This window comes from Diospyros lotus, chromosome 5 (assembly GCF_014633365.1).
Source record: "Diospyros lotus cultivar Yz01 chromosome 5, ASM1463336v1, whole genome shotgun sequence".
NCBI lineage: Eukaryota > Viridiplantae > Streptophyta > Magnoliopsida > Ericales > Ebenaceae > Diospyros > Diospyros lotus.
Genome location: NC_068342.1, coordinates 31,376,372 through 31,385,017, shown reverse-complemented (window position 1 = coordinate 31,385,017; position 8,646 = coordinate 31,376,372).

The window sequence follows — 8,646 nt, the reverse complement described above, 5'->3', positions numbered from 1 at the left end:
TCCACCCTGAACAACGAACTTCTCTAGGATCACCGTTTCCTCGGCCAAACCTAAATGCAAACACATAAACCCTAACCACATCAGGCATTGATCCAGGGCCTATAAGTTTGTTGCACATCGTAAAACCACCAGACCACAACTTCCAATTAAACCCAACCGAGGGTTTAATCCAATCGTCACTTCATATTACGCTACTTCACATCATCTCACAAGATGCAATTAATTTGAAAAGAAATAATAAATTTACCTCAACTAATCTAGGGGAGAAAATCGGCCAAACGCCCACTTCGGCCTGGCCTTCGTAATTGCCAACTTGCTCCCAAATCTTCAATTTCAAGCATTTGGCATGCTATTCGAGGCCTAAATCAATTTCTAGAACTTTCCCATAATTTTCTAAAGTTTTTCGGCATTTTTCTCCTATTTTCCAGATTTTTCTAGTTTTTTCTTTTCTTTTTCTTTTCCTTATTTTCTTCCATTTTCTTCCTTGGTCTTCTTCTTCTTCACTGTCTTCTTCCTACCTCTCCTGTGCGTGCACAGCGCCTGCGTGGCGCCTGCCTCCGCCAGCCATCGTTCATGACCATGTCGCCATCGCTGACTGCTACTAGCCGCACCGTGACCACCGCCAATGCCAGCGTCCACCGTAAATAGCCTTCCCCGCGAGGGCCTCCAGCCTGCACGCGACCAACCACCGCTGTAACCAGCGACCATCGCCTGCCGCTGAAGCTTCCAACGCCACTACTAGAGCTTCTACAAGCTGTCAAAACTGCCACTTCACATTGCTGTTGCATTGCCGGGCTCCATCACGACCTCCCGAAGCTCGCCGCTGCTGCTTGCCTCGCGTCGGCCATGACTGCCTTCACTGCTAGCTTTTTCTTCCAGTGACTGGCCTACTCTCCCTCTCCCGACTGCTCTACTTCTCATTCTCTCGGCCATTTTGAATTTGAGAGACAAATACATAGGAAGCTCATGCACACACACACACACACACACACACACTATATATATATATATATATATCACATTAAGCCCTCTAATTTTCCATAATTTCACTAAGAATCCCCTTAATTCCACTTAGGAATTTATTAATTACACTTGGACCCTCCAAGACTTAATTAATTCTCACCAAGCCACAAAATATCTTCATTTTCTGAAAATTAATAATCGACATTTACTCGAAAATATCGATTTCATCCCTGCTCCAGCACATGACCTCGATTCCACCTGAAAACACTTCAGGGTTGCCTCACTCGCAAAACTGGACCACCCTTAGTTTCCCTTCAGCTTCCCGGAGGTCCTTTGCAATCATTTGGTACTGGCACGCATACAGCCTTATATAAAAATTTATTCCAAAAATTATTCTCAGTCAGACTGCTTCTAGCGTTATTAGCCTTACCTCGAGAAGCTCACCAATCTCATGCCCTCTTCCCTAGACATCTAAGTCCTGGGACACTTCCTGCCGTCGATTCGACATTTTATTAATTAATTTCTTGAAACCGACCCTTGGGCTTCCCAGACCACTTGAGGTCCTTTCAAAATAATCAAAAATTATTTATTTTTCAACACCATGTAATACGGGTATTACATTTCACCCCCATTAAAAGAATTTTGTCCTCGAAATTCACTTTACCTTACTCATTTGCTCAAGATAACCACATTATAGAGCAAATCATCGAACTCCCGAACTCGAGAATCTCAAAGATTAGCCATTGCTCACATTTCCCCGGGCTATCCTCACCTCGAGGTTCCACCTTGGCTTTTAGTTCTTTGACTCTCGAGGGCATTTATCAACTGATGCCACTTTGTCTTGCCACCAAATCACACCACTGATCGCTAGTCATGACTATCGCAACGATGTCCATCTCTTGATGGATTTCAATTGCCTCTAGCATCACTTTGCAATCAACTTTCCATTTTCCACATCAAACCAAAATCAAACACGACAATGCCAATCAACTCGACAACACTGTATCACCGATTAGTCAACAACGATTTTATGCCGATCACACACGACAACGTTTTCCTTGACGATCACACACGACCACCATTTTTTGCTGATGAAACACAACAACGTGTTAGCATTGATCAATCACAGCTATGTCACTTTTAGTGCCCACCAGGCACGTTGACACCCATGCATCCATGGCGTTTCGTCGTCAGTCACGTACATCCATAGCTTGAGTTGATCCTCATGGTAACTTTTCATTACCTATCAACTATAGCCAACTCTCACCATATAGGAAGCAACCATCTGGCTCCTCTAGCCGTACTCGACCATTTCTCATATGGTCTACTATTTTGACCAGCCGACCTCCGCTTATCGCCATGACTTAAGCATAATCCCACATACCCATACATCATAGTGGGTAGCTTCATGCTTCAGCCGATAACACACACTACTCGAGTCCACACCTCGAGCTTAAAGATGCACGCACCATAGCACTCTCCCAATTAGGGATTCTATCAATGCTCAATAACGATACTATGGTTTTTCTTATTGGCTGATACCACTCGCCAACTAGGGTCACCTACCCATATCTAGGATTTCTCATTGGCAACCCCTCTTAAAAAGGTTTGCACCCATATCTCAGTTTTTCACCATCATGACCCATACTAGGCCTTACTCTGGCTGTCAAACCCTACAACGAGAGTGTGATCCTACCATTTTTCTTTAGGGTTTTGGAACCTTTAACCCCAGCCCTCGTTATCCATACCATGCATGCCACAGATCTTCGGCCCCTACCCATCCGCATAATCACTGTGTTGCCCTATGCATTAGGCGAGCCAACACCCAGTCCTCATGACCATGTTGCTCCCATACAGGCACATCAGGGCCCAACACCAGTCTCCAACAGCATGGCCCAAGTCTATCACTGATTGCATCGAACCCGTAGTATGATTTCGAGCCTTCGGGTCTCACCTCCACTACCTCAAGCCATCATGGTTCACCACCACCCATGTAACGATTTTCTAGCCAAGTTTACTAGCCTATTCAATTCTATAGGAACATTTTCGAATTCCACAATTCCTCACCATAGCCTCACTCTCAAAGGCATGAGACTTCATGGCCATCCCACAATAGCTTCCTTCTTAGCTCACAACTGCCACCTAACTTTGGAAGTCTACCATGACAACAACGAGTCTCTTCCCAAGGTCGTTGCTTCCCAACTTTCATAGGTCGTTTCAATCACCATGACCTCAATCTTGGATTAGCCTTTCCCTTATCATCTTGCCATTCTTGAATAGCTTACTAATCCTCGAGAAACTCTAGCTTCTCCTGGATTCCTCTTGTACCTTCCACTTCCATCGATTTCGCACCATTTGGTTAGCACCCACATTGATTGTAATGCAACCATCGGTCACCAAGACGGCCTCCTACCATCACTCGTCGTCGCATCCAGCTGCCATTGCGACTCTAGAGCCACCAACGCCACTAACTTACCACTCTCATGACGCCGCACGACCATGATTGGCCACTACTCGCCATTGGTGCTATCACCGGTCAGTGCCTTCGGTCGCCACCAGCCACCCCCCAGCCGGTCACCAATTGGCTCCATTAGCTGCTTTCTTTCACACCCATTAACCCAAACCATAAGGTTAATTTTCATCAGTTGCCCAAACACTAGGGCATCCCCTTAGCTGTATCACTCACAACTATCAGTGATCTCATTAGCACCGAAACCTCATTCATGAGAACCAATCCCATTCATAAACTACTCATTTGACCTCTTTTTACCCCTTGGCAAAATCTCTAATTCGCCCTCAACATCCATCTAATTCACTCCATTAGATTTAGCTAAGTTGCTAGGCTCGTGACCCACGCAACATTCCTCTAGGTACTATTCTAGTTGCAAAAACCCTCTCAAGCTTAGCAGCTCGGCCTCCCACCAACTCGGCTCGGTCACATGGCCTTCACTAGCTCGGCAGCTCAGCCCTCCGCCAGCTTGGCAACACGAGCTCCACCAGCTCTCCAGCTCGGCCCTCTGGCAGCTCAGTACACAGCCTCCACCAGCTTGCCAGCTCGGCCCTCTGGTAGCTTGGCAACATGACCTCCACCAACTCGCCCCTCTAGTAGCTCGGCAACACGGTATGGAGCACACTAAATTGAGCTCATCCCTGCTCCGATCAACCACCTTATAGACTTTGGATCTCTTTCTCAAACAAACCGATCTGACCACCAGATCTCGCTGAACTCTCATACTAGTAGCATACATGGCAATCAACAAGGCCTTACGTTCATAATCTTCGAGCCTCACGCTCCCATCATTGCCATTACAGGTGTCGTCACCTGGCAATTGATCTTATGTCATCAATTGAAAACCCATCCAGTGTTACATGAGGATGCCTCCTCAGTATCACATTGACATAGTCAGGATTAACACTCGACTGTGCAACTGTGACCCTTCACAGAGCCCGCAACCATGCCTTAGCCATGTGTTCAGCCTATCACAACTCCCATAACCGGTTTAAAAGATCCATATACCTGAAACCCTCTCACGTTTCAATATTCCCATGTCATGGTTGGATTTCATCTCTTAAGTCTCGCCCTCCACGACACTCACTCACTTCACATGACCCCCCGAGGTCACTTGCCAACTCTTCCAGTCAACCCTATATTCTCACATCGCACAGGGTCACATTAGATCCATCACCCCCAGTTTACCAGATCAACCACGATCAACTCTAGCCACAAATGCGCTAAGATTCTTTAACGAGGAGTATCATCACACGACTTGCTATGATTACGTAAGTGCTCACTCCACATGGAACTTAGGCTTAGCCCAGACATAACCTACAATTCGCTCCAAGTTTTCGACGTCTAATCGTCTCCACTGCAGACTGGTTACTCTCCACAGAGGGTCGTGATCCCTCGTCATGAGTTAACCCAATGGCCACCTGCCATCTACATCTGCATCAGTAGTCTTTAGCATTAGACCCGTCACCGGTAAGCATCACTTGTAGCATTATTCCATGCTAGAGCCATTCCTCGTTCCTTGGGTTCCACTTTTTTGACATCTCGAACTACCATGCAACCTCAATGTTCACCGGACCATTTCATCACCGCTTCACTACTACAAAGGGCTTAAACCCCACTTGGGCCTTAGTGCACTTTGCCCAACTTGGCCTCCATGCACTTACCCGACTTGCAATTCTCAACTACTCACTGAGCTCGCCTTTCAACACTAAGTGACTAATCACCACGACACATGGGACAACGATTACTAATCGAGCTACCCTAGCTCCTCGGTTACCATGACCTTTATGAAAGATTTCTGGTCCTACGAAACTTAAAACCTTACTCGACATAATTCTTATGGTGTTGTTCCAGCTCCTCGACATCTGATCGTCACCTGTAGTTCACTATGTTACTCCGGTCAATGGGCCACCTGCCCTAACAACGATCCAACCCACTAGTCCTTTGCCACAAGGTCCATAACATCAGATCCGTCACTGCAAGCCTTGCACCTGTAGCATTTGTGCTACGTTGAAGCCTTTGCGAGCTACGATGGTTCCACCATCATCTAACAAAAGCCATCCTCATTGGGTTGTCCTTGCCTTGATAACCGAAGGCTCACCCTATGAGCCCATTCCTCAAGACTTTGCATCTCTTATAACCTAAGAGCATCTCAAACTAATCCAACTCTTGAGGCCTCATGATCTTACCTCCCGAGATCCTACCTCACGACTTTCAACCAACATTAGAAAGATCCCACTTCCTATAACAATGGAACTAGTCCATCAGGAATCTCTTGCCATTAAGCTCATCCTAAAGCTTGACTACCCAGGTTCCAGCACTTATTGCCCGGAACACAAATCGTAACCTCCTAGGTGAGTTGAGACCTCTCGTATCTCCTTGCATAGCCTCGTATGCATACCGTCGTTACACCCAGCTCGGCTTTCCAACATGCCTTACTTGGGCTCCCATGACTTGGGGGTTACAACCTCGCTTGACATGCCCTTACCCACTCGGGCATCCTAAGTTGGCATTTCCTGTGCGTGCATAGCCCATAGATGTCCTGTTGCCGCAACCTCACCATCACTGCACTCGAACCACACAACCCGTTCACACCCCTCATCGGGTAACCTTCTTGTCACCCTAACAAGGATCTTGTGACCTTGCCATCATTCCCGACCCCAAGCATCACAACAAGGGTCTATTCACCTCTCATCTCCCGACCTTAAGTGCCCCACCTGACCCCAAGCGTCACCATGAGAGTTTGATTGGCCCCTCATCCATCCATCATGTGAATGGTCTCTTAGCCCTTCACAACATGGACTTCTAATCCAATGGCTCTCACATGTATATCAACACATGTCCAACTCCTTCATTCCCTATCTGGATTCTCTTGAATCCCAGCTCAACCCACTAGGGACTTTCCATCTCATACAAATGACTGTTAAGATCCCCCTTGCCACACACTTATCACTCCTTAAGATAGACCTCGTCTTATCATGAAACCAACTAGGGTCCCCTCATACCCTAGGCACATCCCCTCTGGGATTATCATAACAATACGATCACATCGTACCACATACATCTAACATACATACTTCACACCTGACTCCCCTCAGAGTCCTTCCAAAGGTCACTTATGTCATGCCTACCTTGGCCATGACATGCATATGCATTACATGCACACTCTCTTTCTGGAGCTCGTCACATAACCCGTTGACAACTCATTTCCTTGAGCCTCAAGCTAACTCTCACTTTAGCTCACTCTATCTCAAGCACACAACCCTTATCACACCACCTCTAAAGGAACAACTCCTCTTCCTCAAACATGCTTGGCAACTCCTCTTGTCATGACTCGGTTTCATATTCCCACACAAACCTTGACACCTCAATCTCAAGAATTCTCATCCTTAGAATGCTTAATATCCCTTAAATTCCCACATACGAGTATCTTGACACCACACCCACACCTGGGGTTTTCGGTTCTTCTTTACCTCGACCTGTATACCACTTATGGGTATATCATCCCAACCCATGATATTTTTTTATTCCTAAAACAGGAATATCCAAGCATACCCTTCAAGCCATCACAAGCCTCAACGCTACGACCCAATCCCTAAGGTCCTCGGACCACATGTCCTACAATCAAGGCCATCGAATCAACCTCACATTGAAATCTCAAAATTTCAAACCAACCGTTCTCGACCCCAATTTAGCAGCTGAGACATCCAACTCACATCCAATCAAGTCAGACATTCTGAACTCCTAACTCTGACAATTGCTCACATTAATCACTTAACCGACCATATATAACACCACCAATAAGCTATCTTTCTCCACTCATATAGCTAGTCATGCTCTCACACCAACTGTAACGACCCGCTCCCACTTTCGGGCACCACCGGTGAATAATCACCTGGATTACTCACCCGACAAATCACAACTGAAAGGTTGGACCATGTTTCAATAGAAAACACCCTAGGTGGGGACTAAGCTTCGTCCTTCCCTTCGCTCCACTCAAGGAATCGGTCCCAAACACAGATAAGAAAACACAGCGGACTGGGACCCGAAACTTGAGTGAGTTTCACCTTTCTTCCGCTCGCCTCATAGCAAGCCAAAGGTGACCCAGGCAGAAAGCTAGCATAACAAACACTTCGCTGAGTATTGGGGATTTATGGGAACATACCTTGCTGATCTTTACCCGCTCCGAACTTGGCTCCACCAACTAAGGCCATATTCATCCAACTTTCTTGCAATCACCTACCACACTATGATGAATTACAACGGCTAGAGAGATCTAGAACTCAACCACAAATTCATTCAATCCCATGACTATATACACATACTACCCACATGAATACATACAAAGATAATATAATTCACAGACTCGGCAACAATGCTAGTTGCCATATCAGCCTCCCGATACCATCCTTGCTTCCATCTGGACATGCTTCATCTATAACATGAGGTAAAATCTCATGAGTCATAAAAACTCAGTAAAGGTGCAATGCTTAAGTAAACGAAGCATGAGAGAGAATGTAATGCAAAATGAAATGCAAATGGGTAGTCTTACATGCCCTTATAACCTCTTTAGGTTAAACCACCGACCAACTCTTCCCACACCACTAGTCCTCCATATGGGCATAGGTACACTAGGACACATATCTTGAAGATGTTAACCACTACATACAACTCATAAAGAATCACTTACAAATGTAAGCAAGACCCCCCAGCACTTGGGGTCATCCCTTACCTGACTCAAAGCCTCTTCTGCCTCGGCATGAACTCCAGCTTGAACCATGAATTTCTCTAGGATCACCGCTTCCTCGGCCGAACGTAAATGCAAACACATAAACTCCAACCACATCAAGCATTAATCTAGGGCCTATAAGTTTCATATCGCAAAACCACCAGACCACAACTTCCAATTAAACCCAATCGAGGGTTTAATCCAATCATCACTTCACATTACACTACTTCACATCATCTCACAAGATGTAATTAATTTGAAAAGAAATAACAAATTTACCTCAACTAATTTAGGGAGAAAACCAGGCAAACGCCCACTCCGGCCCGGCCTTCGTGATTGCCAACTTGCTCCCAAATCTTCGATTTCAAACCTCTGGCATGCTCTTCGAGGCCCAAATCAAATTCCATAACTTTCCCACAAATTTTTGAAGTTTTCTGGCATTTTC